The following is a 27,161-nucleotide window of genomic DNA, read 5'->3' as shown; positions in this document are numbered from 1 at the left end:
CATTAAGAAGTCTAGCTCGGGACTTCCCTGGTGGTCCAGTAGTTAAGAATCTGCCTTCCAATGCAGGAGACACGGGTTCAATCCCTGGTCAGGGAACTAAGATCCCACATGCCATGGGACAAATAAGCTCCCCAAGCCACAACTACTGAGTCTGCGTGTCTCAATTAGAGAGCCCGTGTGCTGCAAACTACAGAGCCCATGTGCCCTGGAGCCTGTGTGCCACAACTAGAGAGCCTGTGCACCACAACTAGAGAGAAGCCTGTGTGCTGCAGTGAAAATGAAAGATCCCGCGTGTCGCAACGAGGATCCCGTGTGCTGCAACTAAGACCCGACACAGCCAAAAATAATAAAAAAATTAAAAAAAGAAGTCTAACTTATTGAAAATGTATCCACTCCCATCTTGTTTTAAATTGCAGAATGAATCAAATCAATAGTACCTTGATAATCTTTAGAAAGGTCCTAATTTGATGAAAATCTGACATTTTTGAGTGTGACTATGGTATAGATTGATAATGTAAATCTTAGAGTGGTTAAATTGGCTGAGATTTCACTTTGTTCAGCAAATCAGCTTCTGAGTCATTAAGAGTTGGCAGTAATGTGATGGAGCATTTGGACATATGAAAAGACACTTGGCAGATCTTGTCTGGTTTACGTGTTGAAAATTTGACAAGGTTAGCAAAGAATAATTAATGATAAATCTTAGGGAAGGACAGGAAACATGAATACGCACATTTGTTATAATCAATTTTTTTTCCCCACTCTATTCTTCAGTTTGGGTTAATTCTAGGGATCTTCTTCAAGTTTACTGATCCATTTTCCTGTTATTTCCAATCTGTTGTTTAGCCCACTGAGTGAATACTTCATTTCAGATATTGCAATTTAGAATTCTAAATTTATTTTTATTCTTTTTTAAATAGAATCTCCATCTATTTACTGATTAAGACCATATTTTCTTTAAGTCCTTGAAGATGTTTATAGCTACTTTAAAGCTATTGTCTGAAGATTCCAACTTCTGTATTATCTCACTGTCTGTTTCTGTTCATAGTTATTTTTTCTTGATTATGGTCCACATTTTCCTGCTTCTTTGTATGGCTAGAATTATTTATTGTTTGCTATGTATTGTGGATGGTACATTATAAAGCGTCTGGGTTATGTTGCCTTCCTTTAAAGAATGTTGAGGTAGATAATTTTAGGGTGTTTCTCCTTCATCCTTCAGGCTTGGTTTTCAGCTTTGTTAGAGGAGGGCTATCCAATGAACCTTTCTGTAATGATGGTAATATTCTGTATCTCTGTTGTCGACTGTGGTTGCCACTAGTCACATTTAAATCTTAAGCATTTGAAATGTGGCACGTGAGACCGACAAAATGAATTTAAAATTTTATTTAATTTTAATTAGTTGAAATTTAAATATAAATTGCTTTGTGTGGTTAGTGGCTACTGCATTGGTCAGTGCAGGTCTAGATTAAATCTTACTCTAGGGTATGGTCCTTCCTCCAGACCCTTCTGGAATCTCAGTGAATGGGGTGTTGATGAGTCTTTCCATTCTGACTGGGCCAGAGCACCAGTGTCTTCCAGAATTGTATAACCTCTACTATCTTTGTTCTGCTTTTAAATCTGTAATGGCCATTCTTTGGCAAGCTTTGTTGAGTCTTGCCCTGTATGTGTGCAGCCTGGCCTTTGGTGAAGGACCTATAGGGAGTTTTCACACAGACTTATGCCACCGACATGCTATAATTAGGATTTGGAATTTTTAGCATATTTTGATTTTGCATATTTCATTGTCCTGTTACTGTACCTAAAGATGACCATAAAATTGTGGACTTAAAAAGTCAGATAGGCTATAATGATGGCTTTTTGGCTTCTTCCTCCCTGTTCCCAAAGTAACCTTCATTCCCCCATGATGTCTCTTATCACATTCCTCTAGTGAGTTATGTACATGTCTGCCTTCCCAACTAGTCTATGAGCTATTTAAGAGCAGGGACTGTGTCTTTTTCACTTTCATGTCTTCAGTACCTAGAATCTGATGGATGCATAGTGATACCGTATTTATTGAGTTATGGAGGATTGAGAGAAGGCAGGAGGAACTAAACTTTTAACAGGCCAGACAAACCAGCACTGTAAAGGCCTCAAGTGAGCTATCCATGTGAGCTGAAAGAGGCAATCAGACAGACACTGGGTTCAGCAGGAGCTGTCTGGGGATTGCTGTCACATCACTGCACACTCATGGTCTCTTTTAAAAGCTGGGAAATTAAAAAAACTTTGTGACTCTCAACATTATTCCACTTTTCTAGTGGGGTCCTGAGAGAGCAGAGCTTTATGGCGGCAAAGAAAAGTGGGAGAGGCACACCTATGAATATATCCATCATACCTATGGTGATGATAACAGTAATTGTTATGTGTCAAGCACTGTATAAGTCTCTCACAGCAATCCTGTAAGATAGGTATTATTATTATCTCCATTTAACAGATGAGGAAACTGTGGTATAGAGAGAATAAGAACATGACCAGGTTATAAGAACTAATACCTGTCAGAGAGGGATCCAACCAGGCAGTGTGCTCCAGAGCCTATGCCCTCAGCCTCTACATGATCTAATCTCTCATATTCCTTTTCTGAATTATTATCTTGACATGAGGAAGAGTGATGGATTAGCATTGTTTACCAGCAATTTTCAGCATCAGTATTTTCAGCAAACACACCTACTCTGCAGTGCTCTGCTAGACATCCATAGTTAAAAGATGTGCTATATAGAGCCCTAGTCTAAGAAACTTGAATCTAGCTGGACAAATAAGACATAGAGCTAAAAACTGAATAATGATATGAAACATATACTAAAAACAACTAAAGATTACACAGCTATTTTCAAAATTTATTATTACATAGGATACTTGGGTAAATTTATCATATAATGTAACTATATTACAGGTATAGAAACTGAAGTTCACAGGGGTTAACTAACTTGCTCAAGCCCCTAATCAGTTACTTGTCCATCCACCTACCTATCCATGCATCCATGCATCTATCCAATATTTATCAAGTGTCATAACAGAACTTTGAAAACATCCTGTGGGGGTTAAGTGTGGGCATGGTGGTGTCAGGGAAGTTTTCCCAACTGCATCTGGTAGAGAAGAGCAAGCAGCGACATCTGAAGCAGGCAAACAATGTGAGATGGGACCTGAGTGCAGGGCAGGCTTGAAGAGTCGTGAGTTTGTGGCAGAGGTCGATTTCATGGGAATCTGTCATCTCAGTCCAGTGGTCCTTCCACAGCATCATAGCCGTTGCTCATTTGTTTTGAAACTGGCACTTCTTCAGCTCTTTAACCCTTAGAAAGTGCTATGAGAAGAAATTGTTGTAGCAGATTGCATTCTCCAAGATGGTCACAATCAGCTCTCTCATCCTGCATGCTCTTCTTGTGACATGATGCTGACACTCTGCCCTTTGAGGAGTGGGGTAACAGGTGAGTGGTGTTTGCCTCCCCAGATGTTTTTACATGATGAGTCTGAACATAGCAAAAAATTTCCTTCACAGACAGGATCATATTAATAAATGTACAATGATTTGGTTCCTATTTTTAGGCATTTGCTTTTCTTTGGCCTTTATGGCATCTCTACTTTCACCTGTGTAGTCACAGATGCAGGCAGTTTGCTTTTACTATTCAACAAATATTTATTGAGTATCCACTATGTCAGGTACTGTTCTAGCACAGGTGATACAACCATGAACAAAACCAACAGCCTCTGCCCTCATAGAGCTTATACAACAGTGGAGAGAGATAAATACATAGACATACATAAAATAATGTTAGATAGTATAGATGTTACAAAGGAAAAATAAAACAGAGTAAGGATATAAAATGTGACAGGGATTCTATTAAATAGGATGATCTCAAATGGCCTTTCTGAGGAGGAGACATTTGAGTAGAGAATTGAATTGAGTAACGGGCAAGCCATGAAAATATCTAGGGGAATAGTATTCCAGATAAAGAGAAAAAGTGCAAAGACCCTAAAAGTATTGCATGCATTTTCATCCTCTTCATGGGACTGTTGCTTTAAATGCTCCAGGAATGGGATCTGGGTTCAATAACTCTCTTACTGTTACCATTTGCCAGCTGAGACCTCTTCAGCTTCCCAAAGGTAGGTACAGAGTTGCCTACCCTGAAACAGAGACCAATAGGTGGGTCCTGGGAATTTTCATCATTTGACACACATGCGCATCAGCACCAGTTCGCTTAAGAGGAGATCTTTGGAACGCAGGGGCCAATTTTTGTTTAAGTAGGTTGCTTAGTTTCCTGTCTCTGCTGCAGGCTCAGCCTCAGGAGTATCTAGAATCCTATTTTCAGCAATATTACCTTTTACTTGAAAATGTAGGGCTTTACTTGTATGGATTACTGGCCATAGCAGCAGACAGTCTCTCTTGTGTTTAATTACCTATTTGTTGCATCTGCTTGCTGAGATGTCTAGTGGGAGACAATTTGGGCATTCTGAAACCGATGCAACCTCTCTGAGGTCAAACTCATCTACCACTTAATAGCCATATGGCCTCAGGCAAATGATGCCTCTCTGGGTCTCAGCTTACTCACCTGTAAAATGGCTACAGTTTCTTCTTGATGGTAAGTCCCTCTTACTTCCATTCACCAAACCCTGAACAACTCCTGGATCTGAGTAGTGTTAAATTACCTTAATTCACTTGGAAGTTAGGGTAAGACATTCCGGAGCATGGTGAGCTTGCTCCCTTGATGGAAGCACTCGGCTGGCAGACACATTAATTTTGATGATTGCTCACTCAGTTTTCCTCTTGTCAGACACTAGTTACTGGCTCTTGAGAGGGTTGTCGATCCTTTTACTGGGTACAGAGGCTGGGAGAAGATACAGAGTGTCTAAACTCCAACAAATGGCTCTCAAAATGCTGTCCACTAAATGATACAGTGGATCCAAAAGCACTTGGAAGCTTAGATACCTGGCTTGGAAGGTATTGTCTGATTTTCTAAAGTTTGAGATGTGAGGCGTATGTAGTGAGTCTCAGTGAACATTGTAGAGCTTCTGGGAAGAGCAACGTGTTTCCAGGGGATGGCAAATATAATCAGGGCCCACAGACCTGTGGGATTGACAGCACTAAAAAAATATTCACATCTAATATTTCAATTATTCTTTCTAAAAACCTTTGAGAGCCAATAAGGCTTAAATGATAGCCAGCAAACCTGTTTTTACTGAACACTGAAATATCTCTAATGAGAAAAATTGTCCTTTAAAATCGATGAACTTGGATGTTATTACTGCCTGGCAAAATGTCACCTGTGCCATTATCCACACAGAATGTTCTGTGTTCATACCTGATGAGTTTGCTTATGTGTTATCTTTATTAAATCACATGAGGACACAAGTGAATGCCCTGAGTGATCTGACCCCCAGCCTAGAGAACTTACTAAATCAGTGGTTCAGATCATGGTGCTCTTGGTGGGTGCTTACATCAGGAATCATCATCTTAATCATCATCTTAATCTCATCTTAATCTGTGTTTTCTCTTGCGTGTTGCCTATATTGTTGCTGTGGTATCATCCTCCAGCACAGCCAGATAGCCACCGAAGGAGTCACCTCCATGCTAATGAAACACCTTGCTGACCACTCAGGGCACATTACAGAAGAGGGTGGCATGTGACATTTTAAGAGCCAGTCATGAGGGGGTGGAGTGTTCGAGGAGGTCATCGAGAGGACGTGATGGCCAGTTGACCCATGACGGTGAGACCCTGGCAGCTGGAGGTTCCTCACCCCTCCCCTGTCCTTGGTTGTACGTCCTGCCCACCATTCCAACAGTGGAAGCCATTTTCAAGGGCACAGCCTTGAGAGAGCAAATGTGTTATGGAGATGCATTTAAGCATTGAACCCAATTAAGGATTCAGTTAAGGGTGATTGAACCCTGTTAAGGGGTTCTATATAAACTTTTAAGATTCTTATAGGACTCTATATAAATATTTAAGATTCTGGCGGTGGGTGTGGAAATCTACTCATCTTGCAGCTGCCCAAGAAAAGACTTGAATGTAAGTTCCCTTGCTTATTAAACCTGCCACTACAAAAACAAAACAAAACAAAACAACCCCCCCTCCCAAAAAAACTTTGTGAAGAAAGCAGAACAGATTTTTTTATTCATTCATTCATTCAGCTGTCATTTGTCAAGCACCTATTGTGTCTCAAGCAGGAATAGGCTTTTTCTTTCATATAAATTATCTCATTTAATTCTCAAGGCCCCTTGAAAGGAGTCCTCAGAGTTTCCCTTTTCTATATGAGACAGCCTCAGGAAAATAAAGTGCTATCCCAGATCAGGAAGGATAGAAGCAAGGCTGATATTCAGCAGGTGCACACCAATGTGGTTATACTTTCTGTTAAAATATCAAAATATTTCTAAGTCTCTAGAAATAGTCACTGCCTGGAGCTTCTCAATTGGCCCCATCCAAGTCCTCTGGTTCCTTGCCTCCAAATCCTTCCCATGATTTAATAACTAACTGGTCAGTGGTTGGCACAGCTGGGGGATACTGGGTCCCAGCTCTGGCGTGACAGCCAGTGTTGGCTCTAATCAGTGCTTCTGCCATACTGGTCAGTAAGTATTTGAATATCACCCCGCACATTAAAGTTTAGGGAAATTAAAGTTCGAAGAGATTAAGTGGGTTGTCCAGAGTCCCAGGAGGATACAAACCCAGGTCTTTGACTCTTAGTTGTGTTTTATTTGTTTATTTGTATTACAGTACTACCCTATCTTTCAGTAAGTGGAACTGGAAATATTGGGTCTATTGATTTTGCATTTTTCTCTCAAAATCTTTATATGGCTTGTTTCTCAACATGTAATTTGATATAGATTATGATATAAAATTATATAAGTATATATTTATGATAATATAAATGATATATAATTAATCAACTTGAAAGGTTAAAACTTTAGTGCTTTTATCAGACAGAAGCAAATAAGGGAAGCATCCTCTGCAGACAGTTTGGTTATGATAGCCTTGGAATTAGTGGAGTGGAAAATAGCACACTTTATAAGGAGTATGCTTTTCTCGAGCATATTTTATTTGATCTTCATACCACTCAGGGAGCAGAATCTCCCCCTGGCAGGAAGGCTGCTGAAATTTCTGAATATTTGAGATGGCACTGGGGCTGTAAGCAGAGCTTTTTTGAATGTAGAATTCAGGATTGGAAGAAAGAGTTCAGTCTGGGCAAAGCAAGTGCCTAAAGACAGGGCTTCATAGTCACTGGATCTCAGAGCTGAAAAGGCTTTAGAAATTTCCTGATTCATTCAGTTGAAATTTTTTAAGTAACAGCAATGAGCTAGACTCTGGGAAGCTCTAAAGATTCAGAACTAAAAATCAGTTTCTACTCATAATGAACTCAAAGGCTCATTGAGAAACAGACCAGGAGGAAGATGTAACTGTATACTCTAATACAGCTGTTGTTGGGGACTGAAAGAGAGAGCTGACTGGGGAGCCAAACGTACTGCCAAGCAGCCTAAGTACCCGTCCAGGGTTGGAATGGTGCTCCTATTTTCTAGCAGAAAAGAACAACGCTGGGTTGAACCAAGATAGGGGGTTATGCCAGAGAGTGGTTTAAGTAATGGATCACAATGTCCAGGCTGGTTACGGAAGAATGTGAAACTGACAGTGTAAGAGAAAGTGGAGATTCCATTGCCTGGATGTCTTAGGTCAAAGTCAAGAGCAGAAGTGACAAACGGTGGTGTTCAGGAGTGCAATAGAGGAAGAGGTCCAGGGAGTGACACTGTTAGATAGCTGAGGTGTCGAGACTGAAGAGGCAGCAGCATGTCTGTGGAGGAGCCAGGCTTCAGCCAAGGCATGATGGAGAGGAGTGTTCCAAGAAGAGGCTGGGAATACTGGGGGATATAGAAGAAAGTGTTAAGAGGATAGGAGGGTTGCAACTGGAATGAAGAAAGCACAGAGAATGAAGGTGTGAGGGGATAAATGATGGTGGACTGCTATTTTGGGCAGGAGTCAAGGATGGGACGGACACAGAGCTGGCAGGTTTTCCAAACAAAGGACCCACTGAGGTTGTTTCAGTGCTGAAGGGGCTGAGGTCCCAAATGGAGTCAGGGACTCGGAGGACATGCTGGAAGATGTGCCTTCATTTAAGGTTCCAAACGGGGCCTGGGAGAGAGCGCCATTGTGTCTTCATATACATCCTTGTCCACCTCAGCAAAAGACAGGACGGCTCTGCTTCCAGAATCCCCAGCTTGATTTGGAGCACTTATATTTCTGGAAGGAATCTGCTGAGGCCTCGGTGGATTCCGCTCTAGCGGGGATTATAGCCAGGTGTAGACAATGTCATTGGGCGGTTCCCGGGATCTTGCCCTCATGCAGTAAACATCACCAGCCGTGAGCTGTCATATATGTATTGTGTCAAATTTGAAATTTTGATGAGTTAACCTTTTTTTATCATTGGTGAAAAGATATGGTTTCTGAGAAAGTCCAGTTATATTCAGATACATTTCATTCCAATTTACTTCTAAAGTTTAGAAGCTGGAAAAATGACATCTCTGTTGTTAAGAATCCATGCCTTTCAAGGACGACATTCTGTTGACTTTAACTCATAGTTTTGAAGGCTCCACAGTTATTTCAGACCAAGACAAGAAGTCAGTCTCTCTCATTAAATGGTGAGCTCTTGAAGGTTGGTTCAGAAGGGGTATTCAGTAAATGTTTGTAGAGTTAATGGCAAGTTTTTGACCATTTCTTGGTGTGATGGGGCAGCTGTTTCTTCACTAATAATCCCTCTTTCCACAGGCCCTCCTTTTCTGATCCTGCTGTCTCTGACCTACATGGAAGTGCAGGATATCTATCTAATATCTCATTCCACTATGCATGCTTCTAACTAATGTCCCTTCCTCCAAAATCTGCCTTCTCCAGTCCATCCTGAAGATTATTATCTAATATATGCTCTAAAATATTATGTTTACCATGCCATTCCTTTGTGCAAAAACCGTCAGTGGAGATCTCTGTTCCTTAAATGACAACATCTAGAGTTCAGAGTGTGGCAGTCAGTGACTTCCATGTTATAACCAATATCTTCTCAGCTTGATTTTCCATTTATCCTTTATAGGAACTTACCTTTCCAGCCAAATTTATCTGTTGACTGTCATTTGTTTGGGACTTGTACTTTATTACCTTATTTATGCTCACCTTGCTTGGAATAGCAACCTATTCCTTCTGCTTATTTTCTGCTTTCTGAAACCAATGCACCTTAATGAAGTTTTTTGGTATTGACTATACATGCAATAAGAGTTCACTTGAGGTAAATCCAGTCAGCCACTCAACCAACATTTATTGAGCTTACACTATGTGTTAGCCAATGTTTTAGGTACTCTTTGGCAACAACAATAATGATAGCTAAAACGTATGTGTTAGGGACTCTTCTAAGTGTTTTACATGCAATTGATCATTTAATTCACTGAAGTAATTTAACTCAAATAATATTACTTTAATGTAAATACATTCTGCTCTCGTGGGACTCACAGTCTTATTCAGGGAGACAGAAAGTTAAAGGTAATCATGATGCAGTTTGGTAACAGCGTTAATCACATGGTACTATGGGATTGCATATGGTATGGTATTGGTTTTATATTACTGTGTAACAAATTACCACAGATGTAGTGGCTTAAAACAACACAAAGTTATTATCTCATAATTTTTTAGGTCAGAAGTATGGCATTGCTGTGTTATTTGCTTGTGGTCTTATTGGGCTAAAATCAAGGTGTCAGTTAGGCTATGTCTCATTTGGGGCTCAGCATTCTCTTCCAAGATCACTGGGTGTTGGCAGAATTCATTTGTTTTGAGATTGTAGGTCTGAGATCCCCATTGTTTTGCTAGTTGTCAGCTACAGTTCTGTTTAATCTTCAACGGGCCTTCCTAAGGTTCTTTCCGGGTGGCCCCCTCCATCTTCAAGCCAGCAATGGCTCATCAAAACTCCTTCATGTTTCAAATGTCTTACTTCCTCTTCTGCCACCAGCCACAGATAACTCTGCTTTTAAAGGGCTCATGTGATCAGGTCAGGCCCACATGGATCATCTCTCTTCTGATTAACTCAAAGTCAACATATTAGTAACTTTAATTGCACCGCAATATCTCTTTTACCATCCATGCAATGTAACATGATCATAGCAGTGATGTCCTGTCGTATTCACAGGGGAGGGGGTTGTATGTGGGAAAGGGTCATTGGGGATCATTTTGGAATTCTACCTGTGGACATATAAGATGAGCACTTCACCTAATTTTGGGATTGGAATGGGAGTAGGCAGAGCAGGAGAAAGCTATTAAAAGAAAGTGATAAGTAGAGAGCTAAAGAATTTATAGGAATTAGCCAGGTGCAAAAGAGTAGAAGTGAAAATGGGGAGGAGAGGGCTCCTGACCAGTGTAGTGAGGGTGATATTTGATCTCAACCAATGTTCCTTTTTTTCCTGGTATTTATTTTCTTCACTGAAATCTTTTATTTATTTTGTGTTTTGTTCCTGATATTTCCCTGTGTACTTAAACATATCCATTTATTTCAGCTGGCAGCTAAGGCAGCCTGAACTTATAACTTCAGGGAAGGGATGGGTCAATATTCAGCTTTTGCATTCCACAGCAGACTTCTAAACCTCATGGTAGAGCCAGTAGATAAAATTTGTTTCCAACTCAAAAGTCGAAACCCTGAAGGACTGAGACATAGAATTTTGACTTGGAAGACTGAGAATCTGTCAGAGTCTGCTTTTCCAAGTGAGAAGAAAGAAATTCTTCCTGGGAGAAGAGCAGTAGAATTAGAAACTGGTGCAGCTATCTGATAAAGGGTAGTGTAGCCTATACTTGGTCTGAGCCCTGTCTGGGTGAGGACGATAGAATCATCATATATATTGGAGGGTAGGAGAGCAGAAGGGAGCTGAGTCCTGCATCCCTGTTTGGAGTCTTGGGGATCGTCAATTTTAGCAAAGTTCTCTTGTCTCCAGGGCAAGAGGCATAAGTGAAGAGATGGCTGTGGGGGATATCTAGCCAAAGAGTCCTGACATAGCCTTGCTCAGTTGTCTCTCACCCCAGAGAGACTGAGAGTATGGACCAGCAGACTTGACCAGCCTTTGTGGACAAAAAACCAAGAGGTAGCAGAGGAGGCTGGGTTAGTCTGTAGAACCAGAGAACGCCTGGAAACTCAAGCCCTGAAGCAGATGTAAGTATAGAAGGACTCTGATGATGGGTCAGTAGGGAGATGCCCATCTCAGCAGGTGCCAGAGTAAAGGGTGGACAATACCAAGGTGATAAGATTTTCCTCACCCATACTCCAACGTAAGCATAATGTAAGCCTGCCTGGAATTTAGATGCAATCCTAGGAAGAAGAAGAATCTGAAAATCCAGAAATGATCTGAGCAAGAAGAAACAAATGTGACTACGATTAAATTACTATCTCTAGTTAGACTGGGAGCTTGAGCTAGAAATCACATTTAATTACAGAAAAATAAAAAGAATTATATTCCTAGATGTCTGAGTTTGTGGTCTGGGGAATTTGTATCCACTGCAAAATTCTGAAAATGGTGAAAGCATTGTGACAAAGGAGGCTGGAGGGCGAGGGCTTGAACTGGATCTTAATGGATTTGCAGGACAGGAGAGAGTACTATGTGGGGGAGGGGAGGGAGGATTAATATAGAGCATGAATAAAGGGAGAGAGGGAGAAATGGAGGTGAAGAGTGGGGGGAGCCTAGTTGGGGCACAGAATTCATTCAGGGGGACACATGGTTGGACATGGAGGGTGGAGTCAGATTATGAAGGGCCTCAGTGGGTTGGGAAGAGTTGGTGCTGAATAGGATCATAAGATCTCAAGCTTACTAGAGAGGGGAAAGTGAAGCAACATTTACTGCATACTTTCTGAGGCCCAGGCACTTTGCAAATTATCTACCATTTATTTGTAATAACCTTCAAGGCATGCATTATGCCCATTTTACAAATGAGTACACTGAGGCTCAGGGTTTTCAATTTCTTATATAAATTCCAACAACTATAGTTGATGGAGCAGGGATTTAAATCCTTGTCCTTGGCTCCAAAGCCCAGGAATCTCCCAATGCATCCGAGTCTTCCTGTAGTACATTTCTGAATAAGGGAGAGGCCTGAATAATCAACATTTCTGAAAGATTGGTCTGGCATAATTGTGAATGATGGATTGGAGAACAGAAGCTGGAGCCTTAATTTGGGGAGCAGGTGACATGGGCCAGATTTGGGAGATGTTAAATGCAAAAGGAGAGGGAGGATATACCCAAGAAACCCCTTGAAGGAAGAAGCTGCATAAGATGGATCTGATAGATGAGACTGTCTTTTTTTTTTTCTTTTACTCTAAATGATTTCCCTCCCCAGTTTCCAATGGTTTCAACTGCAATCTCCACAAACCTACAGCTGTTTAAAAAAAAATCATAAAACATTAAAACGCAGTAGTAGCCCAAGGCTTTTCACTTTTGGCAGGTTTATTTGAGGACATCTAATTCTCATAATTAGTTTCCAGAAGGTATGAGCTCTATCTGCAGTGTTTCAAAGAAACAGTTTAACTTTCTCCAGGCTTTTTGATAGGAAAATTCACTTAGCCACGGTTGCAGCTTGCCACACACCCAGCTACACAGACTGTTCTTTTGTAACATATGGGAAAAGAACAATGAAAGCACAAGCCCTCTAAGGTGTCTAAAATGTATGCCATTTTATGCCCACATTTTCATGGAATTTCTGGTAAAAAGACATCTGGAAGCTTGCTATCTGCAGTCTGACACCAGCAACTGTTCCCTATTTCTGAGGCAGGTCTGCATATCAGGGGCTCCCGGTGTTTTGTGAGGAGTTACTTTTTTTCTTAAGTTCTGGCCATCACCTGAAGTTACAGCCCAGGTTCTGGTTAATACTTCAGATTATTTGTTGTGAGCTGTAAAAGCAGATGCTAGCTATCTTAAGCTAAACAAATGGAAAAGTAATGGAAGATTCCTGGGGTATTTCATGAGACTGAAGGAAGAAGAAAAAAAGTTGATGAAGTAGGGCAGCTCTGGGGATCCCAGCTGCAGGACTTGGTGGATACCTTTATAGCATTTGGAGATTAATGCAGTCCAGCTCTGAGACTGAGAGCTCTTCCATTCAAATTTCAAATTCCCAGGAGAGAATTTGATCAGATTAGTTAGATGTGGGGCTCTCTCTGTGCATCAGATGTCATTTCCAGAAGCAGGACTCAGTGTGAGTCAGGCAGGCATCCCATTATACGTCTACAGAAATGTCCTTGGAGTCAGATAGCTCTGGGTTAAATCCAGCTGTTCTCCATTCATTCATTTATTCATTCACAAATATTTATTGAAAATCTATTGCATCTAATATGTCTGTATTTCATATTTTTAAATGTGGGTTTCTATTTTCTGAAGAAGGAATATAGAGACAGTCCCTGGAATGTGTGGGTTTCACAGTCAAGTTTATCAATAAGTAAGAAAGGATTTATAGAGGCAACTCTCCTGTTAAGAATTAAGGCAAACTACAGAGGAACACTGATGGAGAAGAGGTATTTAGGGTAATAAGTGGCTAGGTGAACTACTAGGTAAGACTTCAATTTTGAGTCTATAAATGTGAATTTGTACAAATTTTCCAGAGAGTGAATACATGTCAAAAGACTTAAAAATGTTTATTTTTGGACTCAGAAATTTAACTTCTAGGTATTTATCCAATGGAAATAATTTGACAAGGGTAGAGATATTATATTGCAAAATGTTCAGCATAGCAGGTTTAAAATTTGGAAGTGATTTGAACATCAACAGAATGAGATTGGTTAAATTGATTATCATAATATATGTGTAACGGACTACCTAGCCATTAGTATCATGTTGTAAAAGATTATTTATTGATATGAAAGATGCCAAGTAATGCAAAGTGCTTGCAAAACTGTATTATTCCATGGTTTTTGGTGAAAAAACAAGGAAAAGCATACATATACAAAAATATCTAGAGATAACAGTACTTATCTCTGAATAATGATATTACAGGAGTTTACATGTTTACTTTTTATTCCTTGTTTATATTTTCAAATTTTCTACAGTAAAGGCATTATTTTTATAATTAAAAAAAAGAAATTAAGTATTAAAAAAATCTAGGAAATTGCTTGGCTTCCTACTTTAATTAACCAACTGAATGCCAGCCACTTCCTTTGCTATTGTCAGAATCTTTGAGGGCAGCTGGAAAGCTGACCTTTCTTTTTTTCTGCCTCTGCATAAGAGAAACAGCTTTTGCATAGTTTGTACTAGGACACAATCAGAACATTACACTTGGGAAGTAACTCAGGAAGCATTAGAGGCAGTGCTGAGAGGAGGCTTGAAAGTACCTGGAGATAAACAAATAACATGGGGGGCAATGCTGGGACTTGCTGGAGCCACAGGGGTCTTTTCTGTCTCTGTCTTGTGGTTAGGCAGCCAATAGAAGCCCATGATTTGTGATTTATGTGTCTGCTATCTGTGTCTTTTACGTTGAGTGTATTGCAGAATAGATCATGCCTCTCCTTGGGCCACAAAAGCAGGACAGCTCTAGTCTGCTTCTTCCCCTGGGCTGTTTTATCTTAAAGAGTTTAAAAGGAAGGAAAAATGAACTCCCTTAGACTATCTATCAATGCTTTCCTCTCCTCCTTTTTAAAAAAGGTAAACCCATAATTTTTTGTTTTTTACTTTGAAATAATAATAAAATGCTATTAGGCTCTTCCTAAGAGATGGAAGATGTTATGGGACTTTTAGCTCTCCCAGCCCATGTGCAGGCAGCTCAAATGCTGACGTAGTTTCAGCTCATTGCTTGGCAGGGCTCTCCTGAAGCACAGAATTTATGGAGGAAGAGCCAGCTGTATGTTTGAGTGTCAATTTCCCAACCACTCAGCATCTCTGTTTCTTGGTTGACTCATCTGCAAAATGGAGGTCATAATACCTGTCTCAGTATTTTGGAGTTTAGGGATCATATATGTAGAGCACTGAACATGTTCTCTGGTACATTAGCAAGCACTAAAATATGGTAACAATATCATCAACTAGGACTACGTGTTGTAGCCATGGAAAATACAACTCAAAGTGGCTTATATAATAAAGGAAATTTGTTGGCTGACATATATGAAAAGATCAGGGGTAGGAGTAGCTTCAGATGAGATTTGATCCACCTTCTTAATAGTGGCACCAAGGAAACTTTCTGTTCATCTCTCCCATCCCACCCGCCTTCACAATCAACCCTCTGTTCACCTCGACCCTCTAGGCTTTCCTTTTTTGACCGTGCTAGTTCTAGATCTCAGATTGTCACTTTCTATCCTACAGGGAAAAAAAGAAAAAGTCTCTACTGGTGTTTCTAGTTGGAAAGAGAAGAAGTTTCCTTTGCTTGAAACTGTAGCTTCAAGTTGCAGCTTCATATTTCACTGGTTCTGATTGGGTTTCATGCTCATACCAAACTTTGCAGCCAGAAAATGGTGTGTGTTAATTGGCTGGGCTTAATCAAGTTCTATCGCTAGAGTTAAGACTGAGTTGATTCCCATCTAAACTACATAGCTGAGAATGGAGTAGCTGTAGTTGTATAAAGGAAATCTGAATATAAAGGATGTTTGGTACAAGGTGTTAATGTGCAAACAACAGATGTTTATCACTGTGGTTTTTAATTTGCTCTTCTCTGATAATTAACAATAGTGAGCAATTTTAATACACTTATTGGCTTTTCCTCTTTTGTGAAGTGACTGTTCAATTCTTTTGCTCATTTAAAAATAAATTGTGTTATCTTTTTAAAAAAAATTGATTTGTAGGAGTTCTTTTTGCCAGTGATACATTTTGCAAATATCTTCTCCCATCTGTGGCTTGCCTTTTCATTCTTTTAAAGGAATCTTCTGATGAACATAAGTTCTTAATTTGAGTAGAGTCCAACTTATCAGTGTTATTCCTTATGGTTAGTACTTTTACTGTCCTGGTTAAAAACTCTTTTCCAACACCAGCTATCCTCTGATGTTATCTTTATTGTTTATTTTACTCTCCACATTTAGGGCTGCAATCCATCTGGAATTAAATTTAGTATATGAAGACATTTGGACCTGGAGTTTTCTTTTTTTTGGAAGGGTTTTAAATTACAAATTCCATGTCTAATAGATATTCACATATTTTATTTATTCTTTTGTCAGTTTTGGTTAGTTATGTTTTTCCAGGGGTGTGTTTATTTCACCTAAATTGTTGAATTTATTGGTATAAAGTTTTCAGTAATATTTCCTTATCATCCTTTTAATGCTTATAGTAGGGCTTGGCAAACTTTCTTCTGTAAAGGGCCAGATAGTAAATCTTTTAGGCTTTATGAGCCATGCGATCTCTGCCACAAGTACTCAACTCTGCTGTTGTAGTATGAAAGCAGCCATAGATAAAACATAAATGAATGAGAGGGGCTGTGTTCTAATAAAACTTTATTTGTAGGCACTAAAATATAAATTTCATGTGATTTTCGTATGTCACAAAATATTGTTCTTCTTTTGATTTTTTTTTTCTCAACCATTAAAAAATGTAAAAACCATTCTTAGCTTGCAAGCTCTACAGAAACAGGTAATGGCAGATTTGGCCCATGGACCATAGTTTGCCTACTGCTCTATAATATCTATAGCACTGACCTCTCTTTCATTCCCAAGTTGTTAATTTGTGCTTTCTCTTATTCTTTTCTTGCTCAGTCTTGCTGGAGGCTTTCACTTTTAATAATCTTTTTTAGAAGCAATTTTTGGCTTTGCTGTTTTTTTTTTTTTTCCTGTAGTTTGCCTATTTTCTATTTCACTGATTTCTGTTCTTATTTGTATTATTCCATCTATTTACTTTATGTTTAATCTTAGGTTATTAATTTTAAAGCTCTCTCTTTTTCTAATACAAGAATTTCAACCTTTATATTCACTCTTCTAAGCATTACATCAGGTGCATCCCACAAATTCTGTTACGTTGTATTATATGTTCATTCAGTTCACAGTATTTAAAAATTTTCCTTATGATTTCTTCTTTGACTTAAGGATTATTTAGAAGTGCATTGCCTAATTTCCAAATAGTCAATGTTTTTGCTTTTTCGTTATTGGTTTCTAATTTATTTCTGTTGTGTTCAAAGAATATACTCTATAAGATTTCAACCTTTTGAAATCTGCTGAGACATTTTATGGTATGTAATATAGTTTATCTTGGTGAACATTCTATATGCATTTGAAAATCATCTTTATTTTACATTTTTGGGGTTAGATATCAACTAGATCAAGTTGGTCAATAATTTTGTTCAAATATTCTCTATGTTTATTGACATTTTACTCGTTCTGCCAGTTGCAGACTGAGTGCTGCTTAAATCTCCAAATATGATTGTGGATTTGGTTATTTATTCATTTGGTTCTGTTAGTGTTTGCTTTATGTATTTGTTAATCTTTATTGGAGTATAATTGCTTCACAATGTTGTGTTAGTTTCTGCTGTACAACAAAGTGAATCAGCTATATGTATACATATATCCCCATATCCCCTCCCTCTTAAGCCTCCCACCCACCCTCCCTATCCCACCCCTCTAGGTCATCACAGAGCATCGAGCTGATCTCCCTGTGTTATGCAGCAGCTTCCCACTAGCCATCCATTGTACATTTGGTAGTGTATATATGTCAATGCTACACTCTCACTTTGTCCCAGCTTTACCTTCCCCCACTGTGTCCTCAAGTCTCTTCTCTACGTCTGCGTCTTTATTCCTGCCCTGCCACTAGGTTCATAAGTACCGTTTTTTAAGATTCCATATATATGCGTTAGCCTACCGCATTTGTTTTTCTCTTTCTGACTTACTTCACTCTGTATGCCAGACTCTAGGTCCACCCACCTCATTACAAATGACTCAGTTTTGTTAGTTTTTATGGATGAGTAATATTCCATTGTATATATGTGCCACATCTTCTTTAACCATTCATCTGTTGATGGACACATAGGTTGCCTCCATGTCCTGGCTGTTGTAAATAGAGCTGCAATGAACATTTTGGTACATGACTCTTTTTGAATTATGGTTTTCTCAGGGTATATGCCCAGTAGTGGGATTGCTGGGTCGTATGGTAGTTCTATTTTCAGTTTTTTAAGGAACCTCCATACTGTTCTCCATAGTGGCTGTATCAATTTACATTCCCACCAACAGTGCAAGAGGGTTCCCTTTTCTCCACACCATCTCCAGCATTTATTGTTTGTAGATTTTTTGTTGATGGCCATTCTGACCAGTGTAAGGTGATACCTCATTGTAGTTTATTTATTTATTTATTTATTTATTTATTTATTTATTTATTTATTTATTTATGGCTGTGTTGGGTCTTCGTTTCTGTGCGAGGGCTTTCTCCAGTTGTGGTGAGCGGGGGCTACGCTTCATCGCAGTGCGCAGGCCTCTCACTATCGCGGCCTCTCCTGTTGCGGAGCGCAGGCTCAGTAATTGTGGCTCACGGGCCTAGTTGCTCCGCGGCATGTGGGATCCTCCCAGACCAGGGCTCAAACCCGTGTCCCCTGCATTGGCAGGTGGATTCTTAACCACTGCGCCACCAGGTAAGCCCCTCATTGTAGTTTTGATTTGCATTTCTCTAATGATTAGTGATGTTGAACATCCATTCATGTGTTTGTTGGCAATCTGTATAGCTTCTTTGGAGAAATGTCTGTTTAGATCTTCTGCGCATTTTTGGATTAGGTTGTTTGTTCTTTTGATATTGAGCTGCATGAGCTGCTTCTATATTTTGCAGATTAATCCTTTGTCAGTTGCTTCATTTGCAAATATTTTCTCTCATTCTGAGGGTTGTCTTTTCATCTTGTTTATGGTTTCCTTTGCTGTGCAAAAGCTTTTAAGTTTCCTTAGGTCCCATTTGTTTATTTTTGGTTTTATTTCCATTCCTCTAGGAGGTGGATCAAAAAGGATCTTGCTGTGATGTATGTCATAGAGTGTTCTGCCTATGTTTTCCTCTAAGAGTTTGATAGTGTCTGGCCTTACCTTTAGATCTTTAATCCATTTTGAGTTTATTTTTGTGTATTGTGTTAGAGAGTGTTCTAATTTCATTCTTTTACATGTAGCTGTCCAATTTTCCCAGCACCACTTATTGAAGAGACTATCTTTTCTGCATTGTATATTCTTGCCTCCTTTATCAAATATAAGGTGACCATATGTGCATGGGTTTATCTCTGGGCTTTTTATCCCATTCCATTGATCTATATTTCTGTTTTTGTGCCAGTACCATACTATCTTGATGACTATAGCTTTGTAGTATAGTCTGAAGTGAGGGAGCCTGATTCCTACAGCTCTGGTTTTCTTTCTCAAGATTGCTTACACTCTTTGGGGTCTTTTGTCTTTCCATACAAATTATATAAATTTTTGTTGTAGTTCTGTGAAAAATGTCATTGGTAATTTCATAGGGATTGCATTGAATCTATAGATTGCCTTGGGTAATATAGTCATATTCACAATGTTGATTCTTCCAATCCAAGAGCATGGTATATCTCTCCATCTGTTTGTATCTTCTTGGATTTCTTTCACCAGTGTCTTACAGTTTTCTGCATACAGGTCTTTTACCTCCTTAGGTAGGTTTATTACTAGGTATTTTATTCTTTTTGGTGCAATGGTAAATGGGAGTGTTTCCTTAATTTCATTTTCAGATTTTTCATTGTTAGTCTATAAAAATGCAAGAGACTTCTGTGCATTAATTTTATATCCTGCTACTTTGCCAAATTCATTGATTAGCTCTAGTAGTTTTCTGGTAGCATCTTTAGGATTCTCTATGTATAGTATCATGTCATCTGCAAACAGTGACAGTTTTACTTCTTCTTTTACACTTTGGATTCCTTTTATTTCTTTATCTTCTCTGATTGGCATGGCTAGGACTTCCAAAACTATGTTGAATAGCAGTGGTGAGAGTGGACATCCTTGTCTTGTTTCTGATCTTAGAGGAAATGGTTTCAGTTTTTCACCATTGAGAATGATGTTTGCTGTGGGTTTGACATATATGGCTTTTATTATGTTGAGGTAGGTTCCCTCTATGCCCACTTTCTCAATGGTTTTTATCATAAAAGGGTGTTGAATTTTGTAAAAGCTTTTTCTGCATCTATTAAGATTTTCATATGTTTTTCATCCTTCAATTTGTTAATATGGTATATCACATTGATTGATTTGTGTATACTGAAGAATCCTTGCATCCCTGGGATAAACCCCACTTGATCATGGTGTACAATCCTTTTAATGTGCTGTTGGATTCTGTTTGCTAATATTTTGTTGAGGATTTTTGCATCTATGTTCATCTGTGATATTGGCCTGTAGTTTTCTCTTTTTGTGACATTTTTGTCTGGTTTTGGTATCAGGATGATGGTGGCCTCGTAGAATGAGTCTGGGAGTGTTCCTCCCTCTGCTATATTTTGGCAGAATTTGAGAAGGATAGGTGTTAGCTCTTCTCTAAATGTTTGATAGAATTCCCCTGTGAAACCATCTGGCCCTGGGCTTTTGCTTGTCGGAAGATTTTTAATCACAGTTTCAATTTCAGTGCTTGTGATTGGTCTGTTCATGTTTTCTATTTCTTCCTGGTTTAGTCTTGGAAGGTTGTACTTTTCTAAGAATTTGTCCATTTCTTCCAGGTTGTCCATTTTATTGGCATACAGTTGCTTGTAGTAGTCTCTCACGATCCTTTGTATTTCTGCAGTGTCAGTTGTTACTTCTCCATTTTTGTTTCTAATTCTATTGATTTGAGTCTTTTCCCTTTTTTTCTTGATGAGTCTGGCTAATGGTTTATCAATTTTGTTTATCTTCTCAGAGAACCAGCTTTTAGTTTTATTGATCTTTGCTATCGTTTCCTTCATTTCTTTTTCATTTATTTCTGATCTGATCTTTATGATTTCTTTCCTTCTGCTAACTTTGGGGTTGTTTTGCTCTTCTTTCTCTAATTGCCTTAGGTGTAAGGTTAGGTTGTTTAGTTTAGATGTTTCTCATTTCTTGAGGTAGGAGTGATTGTATTGCTGTAAACTTCCCTCTTAGAACTGCTTTTGCTGCATCACATAGGTTTTGGGTCATTGTGTTTGCATTGTCACTTGTTTCTAGGTATTTTTTTATTTCTTCTTTGATTTCTTCAGTGATCTCTTGGTTGTTTAGTATCATTTTGTTCAGCCTCCATGTGTTTGTATTTTTTACATTTTTTTTCCTGTAATTGATATCTAGTCTCATAGAGTTGTGGTCCGAAAAGATGCTTCATATGACTTCAATTTTCTTAAATTTACCGTCGCTTGATTTTTGACCCAAGATGTGACCTATCCTGGAGAATGTTCTATGAGCACTTGAGAAGAAAGTGTATTCTGTTGTTTTTGGATAGAATGTCCTATAAATGTCAATTAGGTCCATCTAGTCTAATGTGTCATTTAAAGCTTGTGTTTCCTTATCTATTTTCTGTTTGGATGATCTGTCCATTGGTGTAAAGGGGTGCTAAAGTCCCCTACTATTATTGGGTTACTGTCAATTTCTCCTTTTATGGCTGTTAGCATTTGCTTTATGTATTGTGGTGCTCTTATGTTGGGTGCATAAATATTTACAATTGTTGTATCTTCTTCTTGGATCTCCTCACTTTCAGCCTGTATGTGTCCCTAGGTCTGAAGTGGGTCTCTTGTAGATAACATATATATGGGTCTTCTTTTTGTATCCATTCAGCCAGTCTGTGTCTTTTGGTTGGGTCATTTAATCCATTTACTTTAAAGGTTATTATTGATTTGTGTGTTCCTTTTACTATTTTCTTAATTGTTTTGTGTTTGTTTTTGTAGGTCTTTTCCTTCTCTTGTGTTTTCTGCCTAGAGAAGTTCCTTTGGCATTTGTTGTAAACCTGGTTTGGTCATGCTGAGTTCTTGTAACTTTTGCTTGTCTGTAAAGCTTTTGAATTCTCCATCAAATCTGAATGAGATCCTTGCTGGGTAGAGTAATCTTTGTTGTAGGTTTTTTCCTTTCCTTACTTTAAATATATCTTGGCACTTCCTTCTGCCCTGTAGAGTTTCTGCTAAAAGATTGGCTGTTAACCCTATGGGGATGCCCTTCTATATTATTTGTTGCTTTTCCCTTGCTGCTTTTAATATTTTTTCTTTGTGTTTAATTTTTGGTAGTTTGATTAATATGTGTCTTGGCGTGTTTGTCCATGGATTTATCATGTATGGGACTCTCTGCACTTCCTGGACTTGATTGACTATTTTCTTTCCCATGTTGGAGAACTTTTCGACTATAATCTCTTCAAATATTTTCTCTGACCCTTTTTTTCTTCTTCTTCTTCTGGGAGGCCTATAATTTGAATGTTGGGGCGCTTAATGTTGTCCCAGAGTTCTCTGAGACTGTCCTCACTTCTTTTCGTTCCTTTTTCTTTATTCTGCTCTGCGGCAGTTATTTCCACCATTCTATCTTCCAGCTCACTTATCTGTTCTTCTACCTCAGTTATTCTGCTAGTGATTCCTTCTAGAGTATATTTCATTTTAGATAATATGTTGTTCTTTACTGTTTGTTTGCTCTTTAGTTCTTCTAGGCCTTGTTAAACATTTCTTGTATTTTCTCTATTTCTGAGATTTTGGATCATATATACTATCATTATTCTGAATTCTTTTTCATGTAGTTTGCCTATTTCCCTTCATTTATTTGGTCTTGTGGGTTTTTATCTTGCTCCTTGCTGCAAGATATTTCTCTGTCTTCTCATTTCTTCTAATTTACAGTATTTGAAGTCTCCTTTCCCCAGGCTGCAGGGCCATTGCTTTATGTATTTTGAAGCCTGCTTTTTAGGTAGTTATTTGCACCTTTATAAATACAACATGTTTCTCTTCCCTTTTGGGTATATACTCAAAAGAAAAGAAAGCAGGCTTTGAAGAGATATTTGTACACTCATATTCACAGCACCATTTTTTTACGTTAGTCAAAAGGTAGAAGCAACCCAGCTGCCTAATGATGGATGAGTCAATAATCAAAATATGATATCTGTGAACAATGGAATATTATTCCATCTTCAAAATGAAGGAAATTCTGACACATGCTACAACATGGATGGACCTTGAAGACATTATGCTAAGTGAAATAAGCCAGTCACAAAAAGACAAGCTATATGATTCCACTTACATGAGTTATCTAGAGTAGTCAAATTCATAGACCAGAAAGTTGAAAGGTGGTTGCCAGGGTTTGGGGGAAGGGGGGGTATGAAGAGTTTAATAGGTACAGAGTTTCACTTGTGGAAGATGGAAAAGTTCTGGAGATGGATGGTGATGATGGTTGCACAACAATGTACATATACTTAATGCCATAGAACTATACACTTAAAATGGTGAAAATGGTAAATCTGTTATGTATATTTTACTGCAATAAAAAATAGAAAAATAAAAAGCAAAGAAAAAAATGTTCCTCTTTATCTCTGAAATTCCTCCTTGTGTTGAAATCTACCTTGTCTAATATTAATATAGCCATACACTCTTTCTTATGCTTACTCTTGCATGCTATATCTTTTCCCATTATTTTACTTTTAGCCTGTCTCTGTCTTTATATTTATGGTGAAAATCTTTTCAATAACATTTAGTTGTATCTTTTTCTTTTTTAAAAAACTCTATTCTGACAATCTCTTTCTTTAATGTTTTCTTTATTTTCTCTCTGTTTAATCAATTTTCTGTTTCTTTGTTCCTTTTTTCCTGTCTTCTTTGGGGTTAATCAATATTTCTTAGTATTACATTTTTTCCTTCTATTCATAGTTTAGCTATACTCCTACTGTATTTTAAAAAAATGAGTTTTCTATGGATTATAATGTACCCTTAACTTACACATTCTATTTTGTTTTACTATTGTGTAATGATATGTAAAAAATGTATAACTATTTGTAAAAGTCTTATAACAGTAAATTCTTTTTATCTTTTCTTATTCTTTTTATCTTCACTGTGTCATAGATTTTACTTCTAAATATGTTAGATCATCTGCACAATACAGTGTTATTTTTTTTTTACAAATCATTTTTAAAAAAATCATTAATATAAGAAAATACATTTAAAACATTTACCCACATATTTGCCATTTCTGGAACTATTCTTTGGACCTGAGTTTCCATTTATATTATTTCTCTCTAGTTTGAAGTCTTTACTTTAGCATTTCTTGTAGTGTAGATGTACTGGTAACAAGTTCTTTCAGCTTCTGTTTATCTGAAAATGGCTTTATGAAATCTCTTTTTGGAAGGGTTGTTTATCCAGATATGAAATTCTTGATTAACATTCTTTAACATTCTAAAGAAATCCATTTTCCATTTTCTTCTGCCCTCCATTGTTTTTGATGAATGTCAGCTGTTGTTATTATCATTGTTCCCCTATACAGTGTGTCATTTTTCTCTGACTGATTTGAAGATTTTCTCTTTATTTTTGGTTTTTAGCAGCTTGGGTATTAAGTAACTAGAATGGTTTTACTTCATATTTATCTTGCTTGTGATTTGCCAGACTTTCTGGATCTATTGATTGATGTACTTTATCAAATTTGTGAGATTTTCCAACCATTATTTCTTTAAACAACTTTTCTACCCCATACTCTTTGCCCTCTAGTTCAGAGTTTCCAATTACATATATGTTAAACTACTTATTATTTTTTTCAAATGTAATTGAGGCTGTTAATTAAAAACAATATTTTTTTCTCTTTGCTAGTGTGAATAATGTCTATCAATTTGTCTTCTAGTTCATTTACCTTTTATTCTGCACAGTCCAATCTGCTTTAAGCTCATTTTGTGAATTTTTCATTTCAAATATTATAATTTTCAATTTTAATTTTCATTTTTTAATAGTTTCTATTTCTTAATTGAGATTTTCTATACATAACTAATTTTGCCTATCTTTTTCTTTAAATTCTTGAAAGTATTTCCAATAGCTGTTGTAAACTTCTTTTGTGTTAATTCCAGTATCTTTGTTATCTTTGGGCCTTTTTCTTTTGACTTCTACTTTTCTTGTTTCTGGGTCAATTTATGTGTTTAGTATTTTTTTAATTATATGCTGTACATTGTGGATAATATATTGAAAGGAGTCTGGATTATGATGCCTTCTTTTAAAGGATGTTGAATTTTGTTCTGACAGGCAGTTAAATTATTGGAGGAACTTCTTGATTCTGTCAGGCATGATTTTAAGCTTTTTAGGGTGGGTTTATTTTTGTTTTGTCCTTAGTCCTAGGATATAACCCTTATTCTAAGGTGTGGTCCTGTTCACAAGAAATGGCCTTTTTGGGGTCCCAAATGAAACTTTGTTGTACTCAGAGAGGTTTCTCTATTCTGGCTCAGTCAATATGTCCAAGCATTTCTAAACCTTTGGTATTTCCATTCAACCCATACTCTCCTAAGAGCCTCTCTCTGTTAAGTGTTATGGAATTTCAACCTGCACACACACAGCCCCACCTGCAGCCAAAGACTCGAGGGAAGCCTGTACACAATGTTCTGAGGCCTCTACTTCACAAAGCTTTTAAAATTCTAGTAGCTTGTCCCACAAAACCCACTCTCCTCAGCAGGAATAAACCCTGATGCCTGCTTCCGCAACTCAGTGAGGCAGTTGCTCTCTACTTTGTCTCTACTGCACCATGTTTTCTGCTCTGAAAACTGCCCCCAGGCCGAAATCCCAGGTGAATATAGGTTTTACCTGAGTATTCCTTCTCTCAAGGACTCTGGCCCTGTGCTTCTCATTGTTTAATGCATGACAACAGCTGTCTTATGTATTTTATCCAGATTTATAATGGTTTATGGTAGGAGAATAAGTCTAGTTTTACTAGTTATTCCATCTTGTGCAGAAGCAACTGTTACTATATTACATAAATACATAATCGGTTATCTGGTGCTTTGTACCATCATTTTCTTGACTCTATGCTCACACAGTCACACATTTTAGGTAAAGGTGAAAGTCTTTAGAGTTTTACCTATATTTCAGTGGTTCTCAAATTTTGGTGTGCAAAGGAATTATCTTTTAAGAAATATAGATTCATTTGGGTATGGGGTGGTATCTAGGATTATTCATTTTCAACATGCACATAAAAAGATTTTTGATACGTTTGACCTTAGTTCTATACTTTTCAAAACACCTCTTATATTGTGTTGAATAATAGCTTATTTGTCCAAGTGAAGTTTCACCATAAGCAAATCTGTATCACTGATAGAGAAACTTGATGAAAATTCACACATATCATTTTCTCAGAGGGAAGTAATCACTTCCCTCTGAGATAATAATGTTGCAGCTTCTTCCTTACAAACATTAGTAAGTAAGCCTTGAGTATTGAAGTGTAATTTGGATTTTATTTCATAAACTGGCAGATTATTCTCCCCTACTAGGCTTAGGTACACTACATGTAATTTAAGACTGATTTTAAAATATAGGAATCCTGTAAGTATTTAAAGGTGACATTATAAGTCAGATTCCATTTTGTTTCTTGTGATAAAGACTAAAATGTTAGGGGTTTGGAAGTCTGCTACATTTAAAGTTTACTATTGCTTTCCACAAGAAGTATCTTGCCCTAGGCTCTGGTGTGATCCTGTGTAACTTGATTTGACAGAAGGAATCCATAAGGTTGTTTGATTATTTGTTTTTTGTGTAGTTTCTGCAGGAAATTTCTCCCCTGAGGTAGAGAATTTTGTTGCACTATTGAAGAAAGTTAGTCTTTCCCATTACTTATTTAATTTTTGATCTGTCCTGTTTGAAATGTATAAACACTGAGCTTTGTATGTATTCAGCATAAACACTATACAGCAACATTGACAGATATAGCAATTATTACTCTTCTTCAAGACATTTTCTGTCGTTTTTTAAAAAATGAAAGTCAGGGTAATAATGTTGTCCTTAAGGAGTCATTACTTGAATTATAATCTTCATATATTTAACAGTTATTTACTAAACAAACAATTATCTGATATATATATATATATCTGAATCACTGTGCTGTACACCTGAAACTGACATGACATTGTAAATCAACTATACTTCAATAATAATAAAAGGAAAAATTGTCAAGGTCATGAAAGACTGAAGAACAGGCACAGATTTGAGAAGACTAGGGAGACATGATGACTAAGTGCAATATGGGGCCTGGACTGGATCCTGGAAGAGAAAAGGGACATTAGTGAGAAATGGGCAAAATCCAAATAAAGTCTGTAGTTTAGTTAATAGTATTGTACCAATGTTAATTTCTTA

Source organism: Balaenoptera borealis, assembly GCF_965194805.1.
Source record: "Balaenoptera borealis genome assembly, chromosome: 11".
NCBI lineage: Eukaryota > Metazoa > Chordata > Mammalia > Artiodactyla > Balaenopteridae > Balaenoptera > Balaenoptera borealis.
This window is presented reverse-complemented; position numbering follows the sequence as displayed.